This window comes from Crocuta crocuta, unplaced genomic scaffold (assembly GCF_008692635.1).
Source record: "Crocuta crocuta isolate KB4526 unplaced genomic scaffold, BGI_CrCroc_1.0 scaffold125, whole genome shotgun sequence".
Taxonomy (NCBI): domain Eukaryota; kingdom Metazoa; phylum Chordata; class Mammalia; order Carnivora; family Hyaenidae; genus Crocuta; species Crocuta crocuta.
In genome coordinates this window covers 4,818,373-4,824,884 of record NW_027531143.1, presented here as the reverse complement: position 1 = coordinate 4,824,884, position 6,512 = coordinate 4,818,373, and the positions used below count along the sequence as shown (strand labels likewise).

At 35.3% G+C, this 6,512-nt stretch overlaps 1 protein-coding gene across 1 annotated transcript in view; it reads right to left on the bottom strand.

Moving 5' to 3' along the window:
- Nucleotides 1-5,744: 5,744 nt before the first annotated feature.
- LOC144237442 (uncharacterized) overlaps nucleotides 5,745-6,512 on the bottom strand; it is a 277,532-nt gene continuing 276,764 nt past the window's right edge. Inside the window, exon 3 of the transcript XR_013336856.1 lies at nucleotides 5,745-5,813. The gene's annotated coding sequence lies outside the window, so the exon portion shown is untranslated. The remainder of the gene's footprint in view (nucleotides 5,814-6,512) is intronic.

The window sequence follows — 6,512 nt, the reverse complement described above, 5'->3', positions numbered from 1 at the left end:
ATTACAATTACAGGCCTACCGGACAAAAACTCTTGCCTACTTATGACTATATCTAATTCTTAACTGCTTATGGTAGACCAAGAATTCTTTTCCTTTTCCAATACACATTTCTAAAAGACAGTGAAGGTAGGTCGACCTTTACCATGAGATATTTTCACTGTGAGAAACATACTTTAGTGGTGTTCTCTCTAATGGGATAAGATGGACTAAAACCACCTCATAGCAGCATTTTTCATTCATAAAGCGAGTCAGGGCTCTCCTCAAGGGATTTTCCTACTTAAAGTTTTTTTTTAAAAAGCTTTGCCCATGATTCAAGAGACATTTGTATTTACCTCTATGCATCATTTGAAAATACTGTCCTACATTATGTGGAAACTAATTTGACAATAAACTATTAAAAAAAAAAAAAGAAAAAAAAATAAAAAAAAAAAAGAAAATACTGTCCTACAGATATTTATGCATTTTCTAAAGTTTGATGATGCTTCGTATTTGGATTTTTCCTTCAGCAAGTAGTAGATAATTTGCATAGCATTTACAAGTATGCAATTATGACATTTAAAAAGATAAAGAAAATTTTCTGTATGAAGATGCTGAAAAGAAAACAAAGTGTAACTATGTTCTGCCTTACATTTTATCATTGTAAAGTTGTTGATAAAAAGTTCCTTGTCCATTTTTTGAAAAAGTTTATTTATTTATTTTGGGAGAGAGACAGAGAGGGTGATCAGGGGAGGGACAGAGAGAGAGAGAGAGAGAGAATCCCAAGCGGGCTCTGTGCACAGAGCCTGATGTGGGGCTCGAACTCACAACCATTAGATCATGACCTGAGCTGAAACCAAGAGTCAGACACTTAACTGCCTGAGCCACCACAGGTACCCCTCCTTTGTCCGTTTTTGAGGCTGAATTCCATTGCATGCTCTGCCACTGGTCCACAGTTCACTGGATTTCTATATCCTCAGCCTCACTATTATTTGTGGAGAAACTTTTTCAATTGTTTTTTATTTGTAGCTTCTAACAGAATCCCATGTGGGGAAATGGTTACATTAGTGAAGGTAATTGAGCCAAAATTATCATGATTTCATTTATAAAGGAATGATCAAAGTATACATTGTAAGTTGGAACTGTTTAGGTACGTTGCCACAGATTGGAAAACAGGTATAAATGCATCAACTTCAACAAGTTAGAAAGTTTGATTTGGAATCCTATCCAAATTCACCTTTTCAGCTTGAATACAGACAGGTATTTTATGAGATTTTTATTTCCCTATTTGCTCGATTCCAAGATTTATAGGAATTCTAATTGGAACCACAGCAGAAATGCCACCACAAAAACAGTGGGGAGTTTTCTCCACAAAATTTTATTATAATTGTTTCCAGGCCCAAGGGCATATTATCATGTGGAAATATATATTTTAAAATGGTGTTTCAAATTTATTTAGTCTTTTAAATTTTCAAAATAAAAATCCATTTTTTTTGTTTGTGTTTGGAGGGGGAGCTATTATGGTTCATTTTATTTTAATTAGCCCTAAAATATTTGTTGGCCATGTAGGTGTTGGACACTATGTTTTCACAGCTACAGTTTTCAGAAACTGAACATTTTGAAATTGTCTACTATGAGCTGTTTCCAAGTGAGCCTCTTAAAACAAGATTTTTTTTTTTAATGGAAGGAAAAATAAAAGTAAATTTGGAACTGGGATGCAAAGAAAGTGTCTAAATGGTGCCACATTTGACTGGAGGTTGTCCTTAAGGCTGATATCAACTGAAATCTCCTAAGGCAGCTTGGGGATTAGTGATTTCTCTAAAAAGAAAGTCACAAGGAAGACAAACAACAAAACAGACTCTGAACTGTAGAGAACAAACTAATGGTTACCAGAGGGGAGGTGGGTGGGTGAGGGGATGGGTGAAAGAGGTAATGGGGTTAAGGAGTGCACTTATCCTGATGAGCCCTGAGAAATGTATAGAATGGTTGAATCACTATTGTACACCTGAAATTATATACACTGTAAGTTAATTCAATTTAAATTAAAAAATAAAAATATCGGGGTGCCCGAGTGGCTCAGTCGGTTGAGTGTCTGACTTCAGCTCAGGTCGTGATCTCACTCACGGGTTCAAGCCCCTCATTGGGTTCTGCGCTGGCAGCTCAGAGCCTGGAGGCTGTTTCGGTTTCTGTGTCTCTCTCTCTCTCTGCCCCTCCCCTGCTCATGCTCTGTCTCTCTCTCTCTCAAAATAAATAAACTTAAAAAAAAATTTTTTTAATGTCACCAGATCACACAATGACAATATTCAAATTAGAAAAGGTTAGAAATATATCCAATTTTCTTAAAGAAATGACCTATCAACCTTAGTAGCAAGAAAACCATGTCTGGAACTCAAATTATGAAATAATAAGCCAACATTTCTAAGGGAGAATGGTAGACCCTAATATAAGAAGTAAAGGCTGGTCACAGATTTTTCTATCTATTCTGACCTTAAATAAGATCACTATGTTCACAACCTATGACATTGCCATATTACTGAAGGGCTAATAGAGAGAAATAATCCATTCAAAGAGTTTGAGGTAAGGTATTATTGACATAGGAAGCAGCCTAGATCTTACTTCTCTCACTTTCCTCCAAAATTCATATTAGAACCCAATGGAATATTTTAAGGGAAAATGACAAAAAAAAAAAGAAAAGCAACAAGTGGAAACTTGTGAAAATTATTTTGTAAAACGATAGTCAAAATTAATGATCAAAAATCCATGATTTTCATCATAATGAATTATTAATTTAGAATTGAACCATGATAGTTAAAGTATTTTTCATATCAAAATGTGAGTTTGTTTTTTTTAAATCACATTTAATACTCCTCATTAACCCCTATCCATTTTAGAGGGATGAAAAATACTGTAGTAGTCCTTGTGGGTCACAACAGATTTTTCTGTAATTATAAAACACAATTCAGGAACATTTACATCGTGTTTTATAGGAAACATATAATGAGGAAGGAAAAGAAGATGTGTGTTGTACTTAGAATAAAGCATGGCATGAAAAGAAAAAAATCTCTTTAATTCATAAAATAGTGATTCTCAATGCATGTTCTGAAGACCACTTGCCTGAGAATTACCTGAGAAGCTTGTTAGAAATGCCACAGATTTCTGGGCTCTCTGCCAAATCTACTGAGCCTGATTCCAGGGGAATGAAATTCAGAACCTGTTTTACTACATACTTAGTCACAGATGCTTCCTAAGTATGGACAACTTTCAGAACCACTCTCATAAAGGCACATTGTTAGCCTGTATGATCACTTAGGATCACTGGCCAAATCAAAGTAAACCAGTGGGATTATGTGACATCTGAAACATGAGGAATAAAGAGAAGTTGAATGTTTTCTGTTGCACCCTTGAATTTTGGTAGATTATCTTATATATGGTAGACAACTCAACTGACATACGTGAAATGAATGGATAAATGGAATTTTATCCATTGGATACAAATTATACATGTTTGAATAGAAAATCACAATTAGAAATATTTAAAACACTGATTATTTTATCTACAACAAGTATATAATAATATTTGGAATATAGAAGATAATAAATAATTTAAGTTCCAGAAAAGGTAATAAGGGAGAGATAAGGGGACAAACTCAAGAGTAATGATAAACTCTTTGGAAACTTTCTGCTAATATAAGAGACACTGAACTTGCTAGCTATTAATTTTTTTAACTTTTAATACTTCTAAGCAGGAAGGTTGTTTAGGGTAGCACAGTGCAGTTTCTGTATATAGGGATAAATTTATTACACTTGAAAAAATCAAGAGGATGAATTTTCTTACCCTTACATAGTTGCTAAAAGTAAGATTACTTCCATTTTAGCAATGATAAAAATGAGAAACTCAGTTTTATGTGTTTATTCATTTACGTATTCATTCAGCAAATACTTACTGATTGACTCCTCTGTTCATAGTTGAATAAGTTCCATGGCCATGAAAAGCTCCTAGCTTGAAATATTGAGAGGGATGGCTAAATCACGTTACAAAGGAATAAGGGCAGGTATAGGTCTGTAAACGTGTTGGGTCACATTTTGTGGGTGATTAGCAGTGTATCGGGGGCTACTCTTTTCTTTCTTAAACCACTTTGATGAGTCTGTTTGGAGACCACATAATTTAGTAGGTAAATACATACTTGAAGGTGAAAATCAAGGACTAGCTGCAGGAACACTATCTCCATTGGTATTTCAGGGCTAGTCCAGAAGGAAACATTCCCCTTTTCATCACAGATGGTTACCCACTGAAGCCGGATGCTCTGATTTGGTTCAGACTCACTGGGAGTATTTGTGAGCAAAAGGCATTAGCATGTACATCTAATTCTGTCTTTGTTGAAGTGAGCTGTCATAGGTTTAATAAACATGAACTCAAGTGTTTATAGACCATCGTTATGAGCTGCGATGATATTTCCCCTTCCTCTTATCATATCTTTGTTAGGGACACCTCCTTCCCCACTATTGTTACACTGGGTGTGTCTACATCCTGTTACTTTTGTAATAATCTGTTTCACCTCTGTAATAGTTTGGTTTACCTAATTAATGGACTAGCCCCTAACTACTGAGGCCACTATTGCACAATTTTAACAAAGAGATTATATAAACACACACACTGGTGTCTCTTAATTAAGAATGTGACAGTTAGATAAAGGTATTTGGCAATAACTGAAATCAGTAAGTCATTAAAATTTCTTCCGTGATACTACTAATTTGTTTGTAATAGCCTTCTAATTGCAGCATATTAAACAAAGACAAATGTGGGTTGGACTACATGTAAAAAGTATCAATCTTGCCTTTTCTGGCTAGCACAATTACAATCTCTGCTTCTGGTACAGTTGAAATAAGGATGAAGGATAGAAAGCTATACCCTGTGCCTTTGGCTGACAAGCTTCTAATGTTCAGGCGCCTTTTCTGAAAGGTGGTCTTCCTTTATAAAATGTTTGTTGTCAGTTGGTAACATTGTGTAGTCTAGGAGAAATCACAGACATGCAGGTGCCTTATGAATAACCAGATGGGAAATGGAAGATGATCAAACTTCCTTAGACCCTATGAGTTAAATAGGAATGACAAAAGATTTTCCTTTGAAATGTGAAGAGAGCAAAACTGAATTTCAAAATGTCTTGTATACAAATGACGATAATGCCTTGCATAAGCCTCTTTCTTAAAGACACGAAACCTGTTTTCTAGAGCTTTTCCCATCACCAAAATACAGCCAGGGTCTGCGATTAGACTCAGCAGCTGCTTAACAGTGCCAGAAACACTTACAAACTTCCACAATGTTTCCTTCAAGCAAAATAATATCCTCCGAAGAGCACGCTTCAAATTCATTCACCACTGACTCAGAGAGAAGAGTGCCACCTATTGAATGATGGCCTCAGTATTCACAGCACCTGATGAGTCCTTCCCAGGCTCCCTTCCACTGACCCACTAGCACATCCTGTTTCTCTCAGAGAGCTGGATATAATAATGCTCTGAGGTGGTCTGAAGTTCATGTGTAAGTGTCCTCATATCATGCTCTATAATTTGAGGAAAACACATGAATTTTAATCAGTTTTTAAAACAACTGGGCCTCTCTTCTCATTTACTAGAATGGAAAAAATTCACTTTTATTACCTTAAAGATGCCAAACAGTACCATTTTATTACTGTGGGAAGCTGGAAGTCATTTCCGAACTCTTTTGGCAAGGGTGCTATGGAGAGCATCCAATTCAGTTCTTTAAGTGTCTTCTGAGAACCACCACACAAACTGTGATTTACTGTCTTCAGGAGTTAAAGGGACTCTTTCTACCCTAAAAACTGAAGAAAGAAAGGTGAAGTGTGTTAAAGAAGCATCCCATGAGATTTGCAAGACTATGAGTCAGCACAGAGCAGGCCAGACATAAAGAATGTTTTGATAACCCACAAATATTTTCCAACTTGTAATTTTTAATTTGGTTTAAAAGATTATGTTGGTGAGCTTTAAAAATTGGGATGATTTTTGTATATGAATCCATTGGTCTTCAGGCCACTTGGACAAACTTCTTATACTTCATGGCTCTGTTTCCTTGTCGTTCGCATCTCATATAGGTTTTGGTATACCTCTACTGTGAATACAGTATCATAGTTTAATATATATAATATACATATACACACAGACTTACACACACACACACACACACTCCCATACTGTGGTAGTACCTAAATTTTACAACAAGTATTTGGCTAAAACAAGAATTGAATGGAGATTTTGCATATTTTCTGATTTACATAACTGGAAAATGGCAAGATTCCGGTTTCCCTTCTTGCCATTCAGTAGCAACCAACAACAATTTGAATTTACGTATTCTTTAGCATACTCAAATCTCTAAGAGTTTAACGTCATGTAAGCCAGGAGGCTGCTATTGCTATTAATTGAATAAACTCGCACATGTGTTTTTATTAATTATTATTTATTATATATATACTATATATATAATAATTATTACTTAAATAAACTCTGCCATGTTATTTTGTTTG